Raw genomic sequence first — 20,985 nt, forward strand, 5'->3', positions numbered from 1 at the left:
CGCAGGCGCGACCGATGGGCCCAGGGGGCGGACGGGAACGAGTCAAGCTCGACGGCAACAAAGGCCAATGGAGAGGGGCGGGGGCGCGGGGACAGTGCAGCGGCCCCTGGCGGCCACGAGTGGCCGTGCAGCCTGGCGGGAGGGCTCCAGTGGCGGAACCGCGCAGTGGCGTAAGAGGGGAGGGGCTGGGCGACACCCCTTCTCTGGCTGCAGCCTCTGTCTTTTCCCTAAACAGATCCCTGGTAACCTACCCACAGCCCCCGCCATCAACACAGAGCCTGGCTGCCACCTCTTTCCCCGACCCTCTTCCCCTCCAACAACCTATCACCTTCCCTTAAGCCCTGCCTCCCACCTCTCCCAATCACCCTCATCCTTAAGTCTTGGCCTAGGCTAAGTCAGTCTTCTGAGTCCCTAGTTGCTGATCGCATTACTGCCACCCTCCCTTTCCCTTCCAGGCTGCATGCAGGGCGCTGAGATCGCAAATGTGTTAGAGACCTTGCCTATTCTGGACGAAGTAACAGTTTCGACCCAAGTGTGGAGACAGAGCTCTCTATCTGCAGGAAACACCTGCCTCCACTTTTTCATCTGCAGTGGAGCAGATTTTCTTTTGCTCCTACCAAATCACTTAATGACGTTTTGTGCCAAAACCCAGAGGCTAATTTTCTATTATTTCTCTACAGTATCTGACACTATGCCTCTTTTTTTTTTTTTTTTTTTTTTTTTTTTTTTTTTTTTTTTTTTTTTGGACTTTTCCTTGGCTTTCACATTTTCTTAAGTCTCCTAATGTCTGTCCTGTTCAGCTTTTGTCAGTGGTTCCTCTTGTTTTGTTCCCTGTAGTTATAACCTGAATTTTATATTCTTCTCTCCCCACTATTTTTCACAGGTTCATGCACTCTTAAAGCCCAAATATCTATATATACATAACCATGTTGCAGCTTATTTCCTGTCTGCTGGACAGCTCCAGCTGGATCTCTAACACTTCAAATTTAAGTCCAAACCTAACCCTTTCTTTTCCCCTACCAAATACATATATTTTCCTTGTAAATTTACATATGTTTTCAATGAACTGCATCTACATGCCGAAAAATATTGGTTCCTGTCTCCCTTGTCCATTTGCCATATTCGACTGTGTCTTGACATGCTTTGCCTTGCTTGGGTCATTCTCATAGCTCCTTGTGTGGGTGCCCTCCTCAGACCTTGCCAGAAATGTCAGAGCTGCTTTCTTGATGGTCTCATATAGTCTTTCCATTGATCTGCTGACAGGGTAATTAGAGGGGGCGGGGCTAGGGTCTCACTATATGTTCTTGGTTGGCCTGAGACTTGTTATGTAGACCAGGTTAGCCTTCAAATCATAGTATCCAGTTTCTTCTGCCTAAGTGGTGGGATGAAAGCTGCCTGCCAGCACACCAGCTCCTGTGTGATTTCAGCGTCCACCTGGCATCAGAAGCTATACAAAGGACTAGGAGCTTAGGAGATGGCTGACGCTCACACCTTACCATCGAGATGAATTTAGGACACACATTTTTTTAAATCAAACCTAATTTCCCTTCAGCAGAGTTTCTCAAAGAGCAACCATCACAATTACCTGGAGGGCTTGTTAAATCACTGACTATTGAGCCCCGCCTTCTTAGTGAGTCATAGGCCCTATAATGAATAAAAGGATCTATGTCTCAGGTGGGTGGGGTGGCACACGCCTTTAACCCTGCACTGGGGAGATAAAGACAATCAGATCTCTATGAGTTCAAGGCCAATCAGGTCTACTTATACTTAGTGAGTTCTGGGATAGCCAGGACTACATATGAGACCCTATCTCAAACTTTACCCTGCCATTCACTAGCTATATAACATTAGACAAACCATTTCCTTTTCCTGTTTTCCCTTTTTCTCTTGTGTAAAATGGTGGTGATGTAGTAGTTACACCACTGGCTGTTGTGAACATTAAAAGAATTATTAAAACTTTAGACCAAAGCCCACAGGGACAGGAGCACAGGAGCAGCTGCTATCGGTTTCTAGCTGCCTCTCACACCATAAGCTCCTAAAAGATGGATCATATCAGATATGTCTCTGCCTCATTCGCTGTTAAGCAAATATGTGCCTATGATAATTAGTAAATTTGGGTTTAGCTGAATTAAATAAAGCAAAAAATAGAGCAAGAAAACACAGGAAGAAACCCAAAACAACGTTTAGAAATAGCAGGACCTTTGCCTGGGTTAAGTGAGTGAGAAGGACAGCATTCTCTAAGCACCAGAGTCTCCCGGTCTCCTTCTGTTAAGGCTCAGCCTTGTGTTTATTTTAAGGAATGGAACTGGTCACTTCTTTGACTGATCTCCAAAGTATATGGTGGCCACTCTGGCCCAGCTGTCAGGGTTTTTCTGCCGACTGCCCTCATCATTAGGAGTTCTACTCTCAGCTAAGAAAAGGGGTAAAAGGAAATTCAGATAGTTCTTGGGTTTTCAGGCTGACAAACTCAGGGCCTCTGGTTTTTAACTATTATATTGTGTGTGTGTGTGCTCACACCATAGCACATAATTGGAAGTTAGAGGACAACACAGGTCACAGTTATCAACTACAGGTCATGAAACTCAGCAGCAGGTGCTTTTGCCACACTGGGCCATCTTCTTGGCCACGCAGTAACTCATAATATACATTCCTGGAAATTTACTGGCTCACTCTCTCCCCCATTCAATCATTGCGTTTTAGTCCACTGCTAACACACTGAGGGCCTACCATTTGTATGTATCAGTCTAATCATCTTTCCCCTCACAGCTTCTTAGAATTGAAACAAGAAAAATGACAAAAAGAGAAAAAAATTGTATCCCCATCTGTGCTTTCCTCTTCTAAACATTAAAAACATTGTAGAATACAGACACTGCGGTACGTGACCACACTCCTAGCACTCATGAGGTTGAGGGGATGAGAATCTGTTGAGCCCAAGAGTTTGCTACTAGCCTGGGCAACAAAAACCCCTATGTGGACGGGGAACAAGGAAAGAAAAAGGGGGAGAGAGAAGAGAATGAGAACAAAGAAACCATAGTGAGTACATGGAAAAAGTCAAGGAAATAAGTAGTAATTGACTAGTAATAACTAATTAGGAGCAATGATGATAAACTATCCAGTTTGATCAAGAAATAAACATGGAGAAGTTTGTGGTTTGGATTAGGAAGTGCATCTGATCTAGTAAAAAGCCACATTCAAAAAAAAAAAAAAAAAAAAAAAAACGGAGTAAAGGAGAGAGACCAAGTTCCTCAATGCAAACACAAGCTAAAGCAGTAGTGACTGCTGGGCTTAACGATGCAGCCAGGCTTAAGCATCAACCCCCAACCCCCAGATCTTTATACTCCAGACGAACAAAGATACAGACGAACAAAAATACAAGGATAGATTTGAGTTAACACCACAATTTCGAAAAACAACACAGATGGTAATTTCAATGAAGCCTCCAGTATAATGACAGAAACACATGGGTGGATCACAAGAACTGTAAAATGAGTCTAATCCAGCCTAAGATATTCAGGGTAAGTTTCCTAGAGGCATGGGAGTAATGAGCAGAAATTAACCAGGCAAGGGAGTGATAAGAGAAAGGTGTTAGCAGAGGGTGCAAAGGTCAGAATCAGCACATACCATGGGAACCATCAGTGTTACTGATGCCCTAACACAAAGACATAAGCAAAGCACTGAGAAATAACCTCTATCCCCTACCCACTAGCCTCGGTCAGGGGAGGGGCTGCAAAGGCAACAGGAGCTGTCCCTGGTTCTGACACTCAGGCTGGAAATAAATGACTCACAACAAAACATGGCTTCCGCAACATACCTGTCCCCAAACCGTGAACTCAGCCTGGCAAGATAGGAGAATCTAGAAGCTTTGGAAAGGCTAACTCTGGGAAGAATGGTTAAATCCAGAAACATTTTAGTCTAGGAATGATTACTCTGCTACTGAAATTTAGGCTCATTCTTCACATCTGACTTCTCAGTAACAGCTCTGTGATGTCTCTGAAGACTCCAGGGCTCAACATCCCCAACTTTGAAATGCTCAGATCTGAGGAGACTCACAGCACACTTCAGCATATGTTCAGTATATGAAAACCTCACGTTTGTTATATCAGATACCAGTGCAAACAACCATACCAAAGACTGGGCTGTGGCAAAAGACGACAAAATAGAAATCACTTAGGGTTAAGCTATAGAAAAATCAGAGAAAAACATCTACCCCTTCAACAGACACAGATGCATAAACTTATTTTCTCAAGTGAATCCCAAAAGTGGTAGTAAACAATAGGCTATCTTAACCATTTAGGAAACGTGAAGGAACAACTTAACTTCCTTTCTTGTTGTTCTCTCTTCTCTCTTCTATCTGTCCTGCCCCATCATTTCCATGAGATCCAGCTGTAAGACATTTTCTCAACTAGTGATCAAGGGGGGAGGCCCAGCCCATTGTGAGTGGTACCATCCCTGGGCTGGTAGACCTGGGTTCTATAAGAAAACAAGCTGAGCAAGCCAGGGGAAGCAAGCCAGTAAGTTACATCCCTCCATGGCCTCTGGATCAGCTCCTGCCTACTGACCTGCTTGAGTTCCAGTCCTGACTTCCTTTGGTGATGAACAGCAATGTGGAAGTGCAAGCTGAATAAACCCTTTCCTTCCCAACTTGCTTCTTAGTCAAGATGCTTTTGCAGGAATAGAAACCCTGACTAGGACAAATTGGTACCAGCATAGTGGGGTATTCCTGTGACAACCTGACCATGTTTTGAGGAGGACTGTGGAAAGACTTTGGAACTTTGAGTTAGAAGAGTCATTTCAATGTTAAGGCTCTGTGAGATATTCTGTGGGAGCTTGGAAGATAATATTGAGAAGATGGAGGCCTGGCTTATGAAATTTCAGAGGGAAGATTAAAGACTCTTATCAGGGCTATTGCTGTTTTGATAATGAAGATTCTGTGGTTTTGGTTAGCTGGGGCTGAAGAATCAGCTGTGATTAACAAGATACCAGAACTACTAAAGCAAAACCTTTGCATTACTGGGACTATCAGTGCTGGTCAGGTGGAGCTAAGAAATTAGTGGTGATTAAGAAGAGACCAACATCACTGAGGTGAAATCTTCTGGGATGTGTTTCCTGAGAGCACAAAGAGGCTGTGTTCCAGATATAGCCAAGGCTGTACCTCATGATGTAGCTGGGCTTGGCAATGTGTAAGAGTCACCCGGGTGGTACTGGTTTTGAAGGAATGAAGAGGTCATGGAGAGTAGCTGAGGCTCGGCACTGTGAGAAGCCATTGAAGGCCATTAATGAAGGTGCAGCCTCAGCTGCAATTAGTGCCCCAGGACTGACAGTAGTGTTTGGGAGATGCCAGTACCATGAGATGACCACCAAGAACAGCAGCGGCAGGGGAGAATACGCAGCTGGAGCCTAAAAGACAAGGCGTGTGCTACAAAGGACAGAGCTGGAGAAGTGACCCAAGCCCTTGAAGGAACCAAGAAATTCGTAAGTGGATTCCCAGACAGTGGATAGTTAAGAGATTGGTTTTGCTTTTGACTGTGACTGTGCCCTGATAGTTTTCCCACTTGAAGGAAGAAGTGGAGCTCACGTTTAAAAGACTTTGAGTTGTAATAATACTTTGATTTTTAAAAGAGACTGGATATTTTAAAGACATTGCAATTTTAATATATAAGAATTTGTAAAGACTGTGAGACTCTTAAGGTTATTTAGATCTTGGAGATGAACAAGAAAGTAAGGATTGAGGCTTAATAGTGATGTTTATGTGTCAAGTTGACAAGGGGTCAATTGTACTGGCTGGTTTTGTGTCAACTTGACACAAGCTGGAGTTATCACAGAGAAAGGAACCTCAGTTAAGGAAATGCCTCCATGAGATCCAGCTGTAAGGCATTTTCTCAACTAGTGATCAAGGGGGGAGGGCCCAGCCCATTGTGAGTGGTACCATCCCTGGGCTGGTAGACCTGGGTTCTATAAGAAAGCAGGCTGAACAAGTCAGGGGAAGCAAGCCAGTAAGTGACATCCCTCCATGGCCTCTGCATCAGCTCCTGCTTCCTGACCTGCTTGGGTCCCAGTCCTGACTTCCTTTGGTGATAAACAGCAATATGAAAGTGTAAGCTGAATAAACCCTTTCCTTCTCAACTTGCTTCTTGGTCATGATGTTTTTGCAGGAATAGAAACCCTGACTAAGACAACTACATATTCAATTATTTAAAATACATTGGCATTGATATCAGTATAATACTCAAGGAAGTAATTTGATAACATTCATCAATAGTCAAACAATTTTTCTACTCCTTGACTTAAAAGTCCATCTACTACATATTGAAACACAAATATAAGTGTGTATAAGGGTAAATATAGGTAAAATCTTAGATCTACTGCATACAAGACATGTGGTAGTACTGGGAAAACCACAGTACTACCAAAATTTTTAATTTGCATAGGTAACAAATATCAAGAAATACAATTAAGGGCTAAAGAGATGACTCAGTGGTTAAGAGCACTGACTGCTCTTCCAGAGGTCCTGAGTTCAAATCCCTGAAACCACATGGTGCCTCACAACCATCTGTAATGGGATCTGATGCTCTCTTCTGGTGTGTCTGAAGACAGCTACAGTGTACTTATATATAATAAAATAAATCTTTAAAAAAACACAATAGAGAAAATAGAAATACAAAATAGATATAAAAGAAATTTCAAACCATTAGGTAAGATGTCTATATGATGACTAAAGAGATTGAATCAGTAGGCAAGAATCTTCACACACACCAATACACACACACACAATGTTGCAGGCAAGTTCTGCCAAATGTTGGAAAAAGTGAGAGATCGCTGTATATACATTTTGGTGAAAACTGTGTTACAAAATAGTATAATAGTTCCTCTATCCATATATTATCTTACCCAAATCAGGAGGATTGTACAAGAAAGGAATGTTGTAGGGCAGTGTCGTTTACCACAGAAGGTTGCAGAAGAACAGACTCCAAGTCTGGAACTGTACTTTAATTTTGGTTTTAAACCAGGGTCCCCTAGGTAGCCCAGGTTGGTCCCAAACTTGCAATCTTCCTGACTTGTCCTTCAAGAGGTGAGATTACAGATAGAATAAAAGCAAAATCATAGCTGAGTGTAGTTACCTATGCCTGGGACAGCAGCACTCGGCAGGCAGATGGGATCATAGCAAGTCGATAAGTCTGGTTTAAACAGGAAGTTTTAGGCCAGTCAGGACTATAAAGCAAGTCCCTGATTTTAAAAAGTTAAATGAATAGAATTTTATCAAGCTTGATCTAACCCAAGAATATAAGGGTGATCCACTATTAGGTGATCTATAAATGTCAGGCTGAATGACCATATGATCCACTCAATTATAGGAGAATCACTTAATAAAATCCAACCCCTACTCACAAACAGAACTATCTAAGCAAACTAGAATTGTGGGGGTTTCTTAAACAGGATAATTATCAAAGCCTTATAGCAAATACTCAAAATTAATATTGTAGGTAATGAAAAATGGAACAAATACAAATGAAATAAAATTAACATGATACTGTGGGACTTGTCCAAGCCTGCATCACTGGTACAATCAGCTCTCAGATGTTCATCATCTAGATATCAGAATAAAAAAAACCAAATTCCTTTTCTTTTCTTCAAACAAGGCTGTTCTAGAATTCATTATAACCCAGGCTGGCCTTGAAACGATTCTCCCGTCTCAGTTATCAGAGTGCTGAATTTACAGGTGTGAGCCACCATACCTGAATTAAGTGGTTTGTTCTTTTAAAGATTTGTATGTTTATCTCATGTATGTGGGTACACTGTCACTGTTTTCAGACACACCAGAAGAGGGTATCTGATCCCATTGCAGATGTTTTGAGCCACTGTGTGGTTGCTGGGAATTGAACTCAAGACCTCTGAAAGAGCAGTCAGTGCCCTTAACCACTGAGCCATCTCTCTAGCCCTAAGCATGTTTTTAAATTCAGTGAGTGTGTCTGTGCATGTGTGCATACATGTACACACATCAGAGTATGTGTGGAGGCCAAATAACTTTTAGAAGTCAATTCTCTCCTTCTACCATTTGGGGTTTAGGCATCAAACGGGCTTGGAAGAATGAGCCATTTTGCTCATTATTATTCTTAATAATAAACATTAGAAAGAATATTTTCAAAAAATGGTGATGATGATAATAACAACAAAAACACTAGAAAGCCATGTATGGTGGTTGCTGCACACGTGTAATCCCAGCACTGGGGAGACAAAGTTAAGAGGTGTAGTGGCTATTCCTGGTTGTCAACTTAACCATATCTGGAATAAACCACAATCCAGATTTGGGAGGCCCACCTTTGATCTTGAGGCATAGGGACTAAGAATCTTAGGACACTGAGGCAAGGAGATCACTGAGCTCAAGGTCATATGGGACAAGCAAGTCCCAGATCCAGGTGTGGTAGTACATACCTTTAATCCATAAATTCTTAAAAGATTATATATAGCCAGACTAATGAAAAGATTAATATTTTTAAAACCCAGTGCATTAGGCAGATAACTTCTCTAGATATGGTAGTGATACTAAGAAAATCAAGACCATGAGCAAGGCAGTGGTGGTACACACTACTAATCCCAGCCCTTGGAAATTCAGGCAGGTGGATCTGAGTTCAAGGCCAGCCTGGTCTACAGAGCAAGTTTCAGGATAGCCAGGGAGACACACACACACACACACACACACACACACACACACACACACCCTTTACCTCAAAAAAAGTTTGAGACTTTATATGGGCTACATAATGGGATTGTTTCAGATATATAGATAAATAGATAGATAGATAGATAGATAGATAGATACATACATACATACATACATACATACATACATAGATCTAACTAGACATCATAGTATAAACCTTCAATCCCAGCAGGCAGAGGCAGGGGTAATCTGTCTAAGTTCCAGGTCAGTCAGGGTTACATAGTAAGACCCAGGCTCAAATGAATGAGTGAGTGAGTGAGTGAACCAAACATGGCTGGGCTGTAGCTGATAAGAGGACTCTGCCTGCTATGCACAAACCTTGGGTTTGATCCCCAGCAAGGCATAAACTGGGCATAGTGACACATGTCTACAATCCCAGCACTCAGGAAGACAGGAGGACCAGAAGTTCAAGGCCATCCTCAAATATACAGAGTCTGAGGCCAGTGTGGGATACTCAAGATTCTGTCTCAAAACAAAAACCAACCAACCAGATGAAAAAAAATAATAGCAATATTAATTTATATTGGCAATATAATTAAGATATAAGAACATGCAGAAACTAATTTTTTTTAAAAAAAATGAACTCAGGACCTCTGGAAGAGCAGTCAGTGCTCTTAACCACTGAGCCATCTCCCCAGCCCCATTTTGGTTTTTCAAGACACGGTTTCTCTGTGTAACAGAGCACTTGCTATCCTGAACTTACTTTATTAGAGACCAGAATGTCCTCGAACTCACAGAGATCTGCCTGCCTCTGCCTCTTGAGTGCTGGGATTAAAGGGGTGCACTACCACACCCAGCTGTGGTCTGCTTTCTTATACCACAAAGAACCAACTGCCCATGGATGGCACAGTCCCATCCCATGAAATGGGCCCCTCCTGCAGCAATAGTTAGTCAAGACAATACCTCACCAACTTGCTTCTAAGGCCATCTTATGGGAGGCATTTTCTCAAGTAAAATTCCTTCTTCCCAGATATCTAGGTTTGTGTCAGGTTGATAAAAACCAACCAGCACAAGAGAGATAGGAAGGACCGTGGGGTGACTATGCTGAAAGTGTATAATGTGCACGTGTGACGGTCTCATTATGGGGTCTGAAGAGATGAGTAAGTGGCTAAGGGCACTCAGTGCTCTTGCAGAGGATCTACGTTCAACTCACAACACCTACATGATAGCTCACAACCGTCCTTAACTCCAGTTTCAGGGGATCCAACACACTTGGTCTCTGAGGGTACCAAGCACATGGGTGGTATATAAACATGCATGCAGACAAAACACTTACACGCCTAAAATAGATAAGTAAAAATCTCATTATGAAATACATTATTCCATATGATTAATATATGCTAATAAAATGTCTTTGAATGGCAAGAGAGATAAATATAATAAAAATAATTATGTAAGAAATAATTACCAAAAATGTATTGGAAGACATTAAGGTCCTAAGTAAGTGTTGAAGAAAGGAGACAACTTGCCAGTGTGTGTTGTAAAATTGGTTTACTGTCAGTAGAACAATAAAGTCCCTTTGTGTTTATGTATACACAGTGTGACAAGATTCTTTGTTTCCTTTGAGATGAAGCAGTTGTGACTACAGGCATCTGCCACTGCACCTGCCTGACAATCTGATTTTAAAAGGTTTTTACAAATGAGGCTCAAGAGATGGCTCGATGGCTAAGAACACTTGCTGCTCTTCCGGCGGACCCAAATTCGGTTCCCAGCACCCACATGAGGCAGTTTACAGCTGCCCGTAACTGCATCTCCAGGAGATGCTCTGCCTTCTAACTTCCATGGGCACACACAAATAAAAGTCAAACTAAATCTCTTTAAGGATGCACAGAAATGAGCCAGCTACGACCTCAGGAGACTTAAGCAAGTTAGCTCTGAGTTCAAGGACAGTGTGAACTACTTAAGTGAGTTCCAAACCAGCTTGGGCTGCAGATGGTGAGACCCTCTCAGAAGTCAAAACCAACCAACCCTAAAATAATGCATTTACAATGCAAAACAGTAGATACATAAAAAGAGTAAGGCAGAAAAACCGGACTACTAGGTATCAAATCCTATTATATAACTCTAGTATTAAGATATGGGGTAGGAGCCTAAAATTACATAAGATGGCTAGTGCAATTAAATACATCAATTACCTCTCAACCAGATGAGATACCTTCCAAGAATGCCTGGAAATGCCCAAAGAATTGAAACCCATACATATTGTTTTCACACACACACACACACACACACACACACACACACACACACACACACACACCTTTGGTAAAATGTATAAGTTAATTAGATACAGTAAGAGATGAACAACAAAAACATCATAAAACAATTTTAACAGTCTGCTGTAACAGTTATGTACATGTGTTCTCCTAGCTGCCCATCATTATCCTATTATACGTTACCTTTTCACATAAAGAAGCACTTTATCGGCTCCCCTTTGGGAGATGTGAACCTTCAGCACCACTGCTCTGTACACTGTGGCCATTGTTACTCGAAATAAATACGAGCATCCCAAGACCAATAGTCAATCTAATATCAGAGAAGACCACCAGGTGATGAACTGGTAGGTAACCTACACAGAACACAAACACGGGCAGACAGGGCTAGTCAGAGATGCCCATCTTGCAGGCTAAACAGAGCAATGTCTATGTGAATGGTGTGCAATTTCAAACCTATGCCTTTTGTTTCTAGTTTGTTTGCTTGGCTGGGTTTTGCAGCATTGGAAATAGAACCCAGAGGCTCAGCAATGCTGCTCTACACTGCGCTACACTGCCAGATCTTTTTTTTTTTTTTTCTGAGACAGAGTTTCACTAAGCTGACCAGGTTGGTCTAGCATTCACTCTGTAATCTTGTGGTTTTTTTGTCTCAGTATCCCCAGGTCTGTGCCACCAGAACCAGCTTGAAAACTCCAATTTAATATTGTCACACTGTGGATGACAGGTTAACCTACACCATGGGAGATAAGATAGGAGATAAGGGAGACTATAGTTCAAAGTCGAGAAACAGACCTTTCATGAATAAAAGGGATACTGGTGTGGCCCAAGTGGCAATACAGACACCAGGCAAGGGACAGACTAACCAGTAACAGGACCAGGCAACCAGCTGTTTATAGATACAGAAATCATTAAATTAGAGCCCTGCTTAGTCCACACACAAAATCCTGAATAATGTGTAAAGAAAAATGTGTAAGACACCAAGGTGAGGAAGAATTCCTAAGCACAAGGAGATGCTAATCATTCAAAAAGAGAATCTGGGAAGGACTCTTCAAAGGGTAAGAGCACTCACTGTTCTTCAAGGGACCCGAGTTTGTTTTCCAGTGCTCATCTAGGGGCCCGTAACTGCCTACAGCTCAAGTCCAGGGGGATCTGATGCCTCTGGCTTCTACACAGATACATAGATACACAGCACAGACAGACACACACACACACACAATTAGAAATAAATGTTTTTAAAGTCTTAAAAAAGACTATTAATACAACTATATTAAAATTTGGAGTTCAAATTCATTAATAAATACCAAAAATAAAAGGGAAGACAAGGGCTGGAGAGATGGCTCAGCGGTTAAGAGCACTGACTGCTCTTCCAGAGGTCCTGAGTTCAATCCCAGCAACCACATGGTGGCTCACAACCATCTTCTGTAATGGGATCCAATACCCCCTTCTGGTGTGTCTGAAGATAGCTACAGTGTACTTACATACATAAAATAAATAAATCTTTAAAAAAGGGGGAGGGAAGACAAGGTAAAAATGGAGAACATTTGCAATATATTAAATAAACAAATAATGTAGATAGATAGATAGATAGATAGATAGGTAGATAGATAGATAGATAGATAGGCAGACAGATATTGAGAATTATAGGGGCTGGAGAGGTAGCTCAGCAATTAAGAGCATTGACTACTCTTCCAGAGGAACCAGGTTCAATTCTGAGCAAGCACTTGGCAGCTCACAACTGTCTGTGACTCCAGTTCCAAGGAACCCGACACCCCCCAGGAACACAGACAGAGATGCAGGCAAAACACCAATGCACAAAAATAAAAATAAATAAGTAATTAAAAAAAAAAAAGAATTACAAACCAGTAGAAGGCAACTGTGTTATTTGAAGGAAGCAAACAAATTGTTACAGATGGCTGTGTCATGGAGAAAGAACTATAAAGTTCAAAGGTTGGGGGTGGCCTGTGGGTAAAGCACTAGGCACACAGGCACGAAGTCTACAATTTGGATACCCAGAACCCATACAAATGCCTGCATGGCAGCCACCTGTAATTTCAGTACTTAGAAGGAAAAAACAGAGACTCTCCAAAGCAAACTGGCTGGCCTAGCCACATCCGACTCCTGGAGTCCAGGACAAGTCAGTGCTCTTCCACACCTGGCCCATTTCTCCAGCCCAACAAAGTACATCTGTTTTAAGAATACGAATGTATACAATCAATAAGACAAAAAAAAAAAAAAAAAAAAAAAAGCAAAGGGGAGGCTGGAGAGTTGGCTCAGCTGACAAGAGCACTTGTTGATCTTGCAGAAGAACCACGTTTATTATTTCCTAGTACCCTTACAGTGGGTCATAATTATCCATAACTCGGGATCTGATGCCCTCTTCTGACATCTGGAGGCACCAGACACACACATACAGACATATGTACATGATTACATTTGGGTAAAACATTCATGCACATAAAATAAAATATATACATGTAAGAAGAAAATCAAGAAAGCTAGAGGCATGGCTCAGCATATCTGAGAGTGTTCACTGCCCCTGCAGAGGACCCCAAGGTCGGTTTCCAGTGCCCACATCATTAGGTAGTTCACAGCCCATCTGTAACTCCAGCTCCAGGGCATCCAATGCCCTACAGACACCTACATGCACATCAAATACACAGAGATACAAATACATAGACAAATCAAAAATATTAAAAAGCAAAGAAATGGGAAACGGAAATTCAAGATTACAGTTACAATGGGAAGAGAATGGAACCAGATTAAAAATGAATTCATGCAACACTTTAAAAGGTAAAGGCACAAAACATAACAAAAGTAGTGTTTGCTTTCTTTCTGTCCACCGGGAAAGAACTGTGACTAATACTGATTCTCACCTTATTTTGCTTTACAATGTTCATGAGATAAATATTCTTTGGCTTGACTTTAGACAACTAAATTGGTTTCCCTAAACCTTTATTTTCTGTAAGGGGGTGGGGAGGAATGGTTTCCATATTCATAGAGTTGATGAAAAAATACTGCATTTATTAAATAAGACTCCGAGAATGGGAAGAGATTTTAAAGAAAACAGAATAAGTAAAAGATTTGTAAAAAGGCATCCACTAGACTCCATCTGACCAACAGAAGATCCACTTCAGGAGAGAAGAGGGGCTTAAAAGGGGGGGGGGGGGAAGCAAGAAGAAATAAGCAACGACAACAAAAAGTCTTTCTCAGATATCTCTCCCACCCCCCCACCCCCCCACCCCCAGGTTAGGCTTCTCTGTATAACAGAGCCCTGGCTATCCTGGACTCACTTTGTAGACCAGGCAGGCCTCAAACTTACAGAGAAAGGTTGCCTCTGCCTCCAGAGTGCTGGGATTAAAGGCGAAAATCACCATGCCTGACTTTCTTAGCTCTTTCTAATTAAGAAGCATTCTGCATCCTGAATATTGCGAAGCAAGGATCAAAGCGGGTAGAACAGACAAAGACCAGTCCTCCCCACCCGCCTACAGGGTCTTTCCCATGCTCAGGAGCTCCCTTTCCAACAGCTTCAGCACTTCAAACAGAAGAGTTTAAGTCACTTGCCTGACTGCGTCCTTGAGTGGATGGCTTGAGACAAAGGGCCACCCAGTTATGAGGGTCCAGGAAGACAACTCGTTAGCGTCGAGGGAGCCTTTCCACACCGCGTGCCTTTCGCCAGGCTTACATTCCCCACCAGGCATGTGATTGGTGAGCTGAGGGGGGAGGGCGGGAGTAGGGAAATGAGCATGCGCCATCTAGCCCCGCCCTTCCTCCCTAATCACAGCTCTTTTTGACTCTGTGAAAGCCAGTGTTCCTAACAGGGCTTAATTGCCATTCAGCAGACTTGTGTTTAAAATGTAAAAGATGTTTTAATTAGTTGCCTAATAAGTTAATTACATTAAATAAAAGCAAAGGGCTTGGAAAATGGTTCAGTGTTTGTTGAATAAGCGTGAAGACCTGCATTTCATCCATATTACCCACAAGTACACTGGTCTCTTCTTCTTTTCTTTTTTCCTTTTATTGGATATTTTTAAATTTGCATTTCATATGTTATCCCCTTTTCCGGTTTCCCCTCTGGAAACCCCATATGCCATCCCCCCTCCTCTTGATTCTATGAGGGTGTTCATCCACTACCATCTCTCCTGCCTCCCCTCCCTGGCATTCCCCTACACTGGGGTATCCAGCCTTCACAGAACCAAGGGTCTCTCCTCCCATTGATGCCCATCCTCCACTACATAGTGGCTGGAGCCATGGGTTCCTCCATGTGTACTCTGGTTGGTGGTTTAGTCCCTGGGAGCTGTGGGGGTGAGTCTGGTCTTTTCTTAACCACAGCTGATTTCTCAGACTCAGCTAACTAACATCAATTTGTCCCAACAAAACAAAGGTTTCACTTCAATGGCACTGACCCCTTGTTAATCACAGTTGGTTCTTTAGCCCCAGCTGATTAGAAACCAGGTGTTTTTAATATAAAATGCCATAGAGGCAAGCAGAGGGAGTATTTCTTCCCTCTGAAATGTCACATGCCAGGCCTCTGTCATTCGCATTTCTTTCAGCATTCAGAAGCTCCCACAGAACAGCCCACTAAGCACTCAGTAGCTTTTCCAGCCCAAAGTTTCAAAGTTCTTCCAAAAGTGCCTCCCTCCCCCCAAAACAAAACATGGTCTGTCACAGCGATATCCTCTGATCCTGGTACCGATTTCCACCCTAGTTTGCTCTCCATTGCTGTGATAAAGGTTTGGACAAAAAGCAACTTGGGAAAGGACCAGATCACAATCCACTGTTGAGAGAGGGCAAGGCAAGAACTCAAGAGTGAAGGGCAGGAACCTGGAGGCAGGAACTGAAGTGGAAACCAAGAAGAAATGCTGCTTAGTGGCTTGCCCTCATGGCTTGCTCAGTCTGCTTTCTTAAACAACCCAGGACCACCTGCCCAGAGGTGGCACTGCCCACAGTGGGATGAGCCCTCCCCCCCCCTCAATCATAGATCAAGAAAAGGGGCTCACAAGCATGATTTCAGGTCAATCCAATGAGGCAGTTTCTCAATTAAAGTTCCCAAGGGGGCTGGAGAGATGGCTCAGTGGTTAAGAGCACTGACTGCTCTTCCAGAGGACCTGAGTTCAAATCCCAACAACCACATGGTGGCTCACAACCATCTGTAATGAGATCTGATGCCCTCTTCTGGTGTCTGAAGACAGGGACAGTGCACTCATACATAAAATAAATAAATAAATCTTTAAAGTTCCCTCTTCCCAGACAACTCTAGCTTGTGTCTAACCGGCCAGCACAGTGGCATTATAGACAAAGCTATAAAGTAAAAATAAGTTACTAAAACCTTGTTAGTGCAGTAGTGTACATGGTATAGCACTCTGCAGTAAAAATGAGCACACTCTCAGTTACGTGCAACAACACAGGCAAACACCATAACCATAACGTTGAGGGAATAAGCCAAAACCAATAGGCTCCATTTATATATATTTCAAAACAAGCAAAATTCCTATGAGTTCCACCAAGTCAAGATAGCTTGACTGTTGTGGGCTGAAGAGATGACTTAGAAGGTAAGGGTGCTTACTGTTCTTACAGAGAAACCAGGTTTAGCTCCAAGTCTAACTTTAACTCTAGTCTCAAGGTGGATCTGATGACTTCTTTTGACCTCCACAAGCACTTGAATGCACATGGTACACATAAACTCAGGCAGGTACACACACACACACACACACACACACACAAACACCCACACACATTAATTAATGAATTAATTATTTTAAAGATGATGGCTATCTTGGTTTGTTTACAGCTTAGGCTGTCCTTAAACTCAGCATGTGTGCCACAGTGCAAGCCTATGTGTACCTATGCCCACATATAAATGAATATATGTAATAGTTGTAAAGATCTAGGAGTTAGAGTGTGGTTCAGTCATTGAGCACTTGCCTACCATGTATAAGGCCAGCCATGGGTTCAAACCCCAGAACTGTGAAGAAGTCAACACAAAATCTGAAAATGTCCGTTTGAATTTGCAGCAAGGGAGCTGGGTAAGTGTGATGGAAGCTCTATCTGAGGCTGAAGAGATCTAAGGGATCTCTAGGACAGACCCAGCTAGAGGATCAGGTGTGAAGGGAAAGGATTAAATCTGAAATTGTATACAGTGAAAAAGTGGATCCCGTCTGCAGAAAGAGAAAGGACTGAGCACGCATGTGCACTGGAGAAGGGGGTGGGGACAAGGGACACTGGAAACACTGAACAGAAATGAATACTTGATAGAAGACTGTGAGGGAAGTGGAGGGAAAGATCCCACATGTAAACAGAAAAGCTAGAAACAGAAGAGACTAACTATAGTCTAACTTAATTTTTTACGTGTGTGTGTGTGTGTGTGTGTGTGTGTGTGTGTGTGTGTGTGTGTGTGTTGGCAGAGGTTAGAGGACAATTTACAAGTTACAGGAACTGGTTCTTTCCTTCCACTATTTAGGTTCCTGAGGTGGAACTCACTACATAGACCAGGCTGGCCTTAAACTTGTGGTGAGCTTTCTGTAGCTGCTTCCTGAGTACTTGTATTTTAAATGTGCAACACACCTGGCAAGAAATCCTTTTTTCTCTCAGATTTTAGGACAACCGGTTCTATCTCTGTCTCATCCTTGCTCTTCTCTTGTCTACCTTTGTCTGTGTTCCTCAGGACTCTGTGTGCGTCATCTCATCGGCATGGACGTTCGAATGGTTTCTATCAGCACTGACATACTGATGTGTCTGCTCTCTTTCTCCTGTCCAAGTGACTGGCCCTCAAGTCCAACGTGCCTGAAACTAAACCTATGCTCTTCCTCCTTCCCATAAACCTGCTGTTTCCCTACGACCTTCCTCTTGGTGGCGCTCTCCTTTACCCATCTACCCAGACCAGAGGCTGAGATCCTCCTAATGACATCTACCCACCTCTTTCCCTTCTACATCTGCTCAGCCACGGAGGCCTCATCTCCATTCCTTCTAACTGCAACTCACACGGCTCAAGTCCGGGTTTTTTTTTTTTTTTTTTTTTTTTTTTTTTTGCTTGCAAAATTTACAAAAAGCCTTGAACTTCTCTTAAGCAGAATCTCAGCTTCCAGCTGCCACAATATTCTTGCCAGCAAAACCAGTATGGAGCAGAATGTGTGCGTGTAAGAAGAGCATTTCTAAAGTCCTTAAAATGCCTTTCAAGTCTTGCCTAAGAATCCCGGGCTGAGGTCATAGCGTGGGTGGTACAGTGCTTGAAGAGCACAGGAGGTGGTGAGGTCAATCGCTTTGCACTACGTTAAAAAGACAAACAAACAGAGCAAAGCAAAGTAAAACGTGGTGGTGGGGGGAAGTATGAGACGGTTCCGCTGCCAGAGTATACACCGCTCTTAACGAGGACCTGAGTTTCATCCCCAAGCACCCTCATTAGGCATCTCACAGCCCTCCTGGAACTGCTGCGCCAAGGAATTTTGGAGCCCTCTTCTGGCTTCCAGCACCTTTGTGGGAAGAATGCTAAAAGGTCGACTTCCAAGAAGAAATAAGCCAACACCTGCCATGCTGTACAATAGAGCTCTTGTGCTAACTCCAGACACCTGAAACTCTGAACCTGGCGATAGTCACCTAATCTGCTCCTAGTAGCCATCATTCCATTCTACTTCTAGACCAACTATTTTATGTTCTGCACACAGGTGAAGTTATACCGTGCTTGCCTGTCTGTGCCCAGCCAGTTTAAAGTATTCTCCTTCATTCCCATCCACATTGTCAACAAGACAGGATTCCACCCATTAAAAAAAAAAATCATGTGCACCAAATATATGTGTATGTTTGTGCACTAAGTGTATGTGTATGTCTGAGCCCGGGAGAGGGCAGCAAAGGATCTCCTGGAACTGGAGTTACAGATGACTGTGAGCCACTTTGTGGTTGCTGGGAAGTGAACCTGGAAGAGCAGTCAGTGCTCTTAAGATCACTGAGCCAACTCTCCAGCCTTCAGCCATTCTTTCCATGGCTGAATAGGTTTTTATACCACTGTATTTATATGAACTTGTTATGTAGGCCATGTTGGGCTTAAAACTCATAGCAATCCCTCTGCCTCACAAACTCATCAGTTCTAGGAAGCAGTCCTTGGGCCAATGAGGTGGCACAGTGAGTGACAGTGTTTCTGCCAAAGCTGATGACTTGAGGCTGACTCCCAAGAATCATATTGGTGGAAGGAGAGAACTAACATCTGTTAAGTCGTCCTCAAATTCAGAGAGATCCAACTACAGACTGCCTCTGCCTCCTGAGTGCTGGAATTAAAGGCATGCGCCGCGCCACCACATCCAACTCTTCTGGAAATGTTTCTGAAACAGTTCTAACCATTACTTCTTGCTTGGTAAATTTATAATTGTTTTCTTTTTTTCTTTTTGAAAAATACTTCTAATTTTAGCCCTTTAAAAAAAGAATTATTTTATGTATATGAGTACACTGTAGCTGTCTTCAGATACACCAGAAGAGGGAATCAGATCCCATTACAGATGGTTGTGAGCCACCATGTGGTTGCTGGGAATTGAACTCAGGACCTCTGGAAGAGCAGTCAGCGCTCTTAACCACTGAGCCACCTCTCCAGCCCATTTTATCCCTTCTTCTCTCTAAGAACTTGCCACTAGCTTCCAGAGAACACCAGCACAGTGAAAATTGGAGCCAAAAAAGAGGAAAAGACAGCAGAGGCCCATGCCCTGCAGTGGTGCTGCTCAGTCTGTCCCCCTATTTCCTGGTCACACAGAAGGGACTGGAGTCACTGCTGGCCTTGGTAAGGCCTGTTCCCTCTAACGCTTGTAGATCAGGTAAGGACATTAGCATGATATACAGATGGTATGCCAGGGAGGCCACTCTTCTGAACCACACAGAAAAATGAGATTTCCATATAAAAGGGAGATCTGTCTCCCAAAGGAGGAGTAAAAACAAAACAAAAACAAAAATCCCCACAAAAAAACATATATATCCAGGCTTGGTGGCACATGCCTTTAATCCCAGCACTTAGGAAGCAAAGGCAGTCAGACCTCTGAATTCTAGTCCAGCCTGGTCTACCAAGTGAGTTCCAGGACAGTCAGGGCTACAAGGAGAAACCCTGTCTCAAAAAACCAAACCAATCCAGCGAAGGGTCATTTTCCCAGTGTAGGGGAATGCCGAGGCACTGAGGTGGGAGAGAGAGGTTGGGAGAGGGAGCTCCTTAGGAGGCAATGGTAGGGAAAGGAAGATGGTATTGGCAGAAAGGGGATAACACCTGAAATGTAAATACAGAGAATATGCAATAAAAGAAATAACAAACCCAAACAAACATTTCTAGACAGTTATGATCTGCTATGAGGAAGTAGTGTGCCTAGAGTTATGCATGACCTATCCCCACAGTTGCTAATACTGTAAAGTCTTTCTTGACTGCCATATAGCAGAATAACAGGCTGATTTCTGTTCCGAGAATCTTAAGAATTTTAAGCTCAACAGTAGGTGCAGTGAAGTTAAACAAGCATGTATTCAAATTCTAGATTTGCCACTCAGTGATTACATAGTTAACCTCATGAAAGCTGACTGGCTGGCTTTATTTTTGCCATGCTAGAGACTGGACACATGGCCATATGCACATACTGCACAAATTAACTCCGCCCCCAACCCAGTACTTTTTTTTCTTGAAAATGAAGACTCCACTATCAACCTCAAAGAGCTATTGCTAAGATTAAAGATGCCCCCGATTAAAGCGTCTAACAAGCATTTATGTTAACTGTGCTGCCTCTTCCTCTACCCTACATCTTGTTAGAATGAACTTTTAATCTATTAGGCATGTATCTGTGATGTGTATATGCATATGTGTGGGTGCACATGTATGTACATGTGGAGGCCTGAGGCTAACACTGGAAGTTACTTTCCACATTATTCACTGAGGCAGGGTCTCAAAATAGCCACCAACGTGGCTGATCTAGTTAACCAGCTTGCTCCTGAGATTCCTTGTCTTCACTTAACTGCTGAATTATAAACCATTTTCCATACCCATCTGGCCTTCACGTGGGTTCTGAGAATCTGAACTCTGGTCCTCACGCTTGTGTGGCAGGC

This window comes from Micromys minutus (assembly GCF_963924665.1).
Source record: "Micromys minutus genome assembly, chromosome: 9".
Classification (NCBI taxonomy): Eukaryota; Metazoa; Chordata; class Mammalia; order Rodentia; family Muridae; genus Micromys; species Micromys minutus.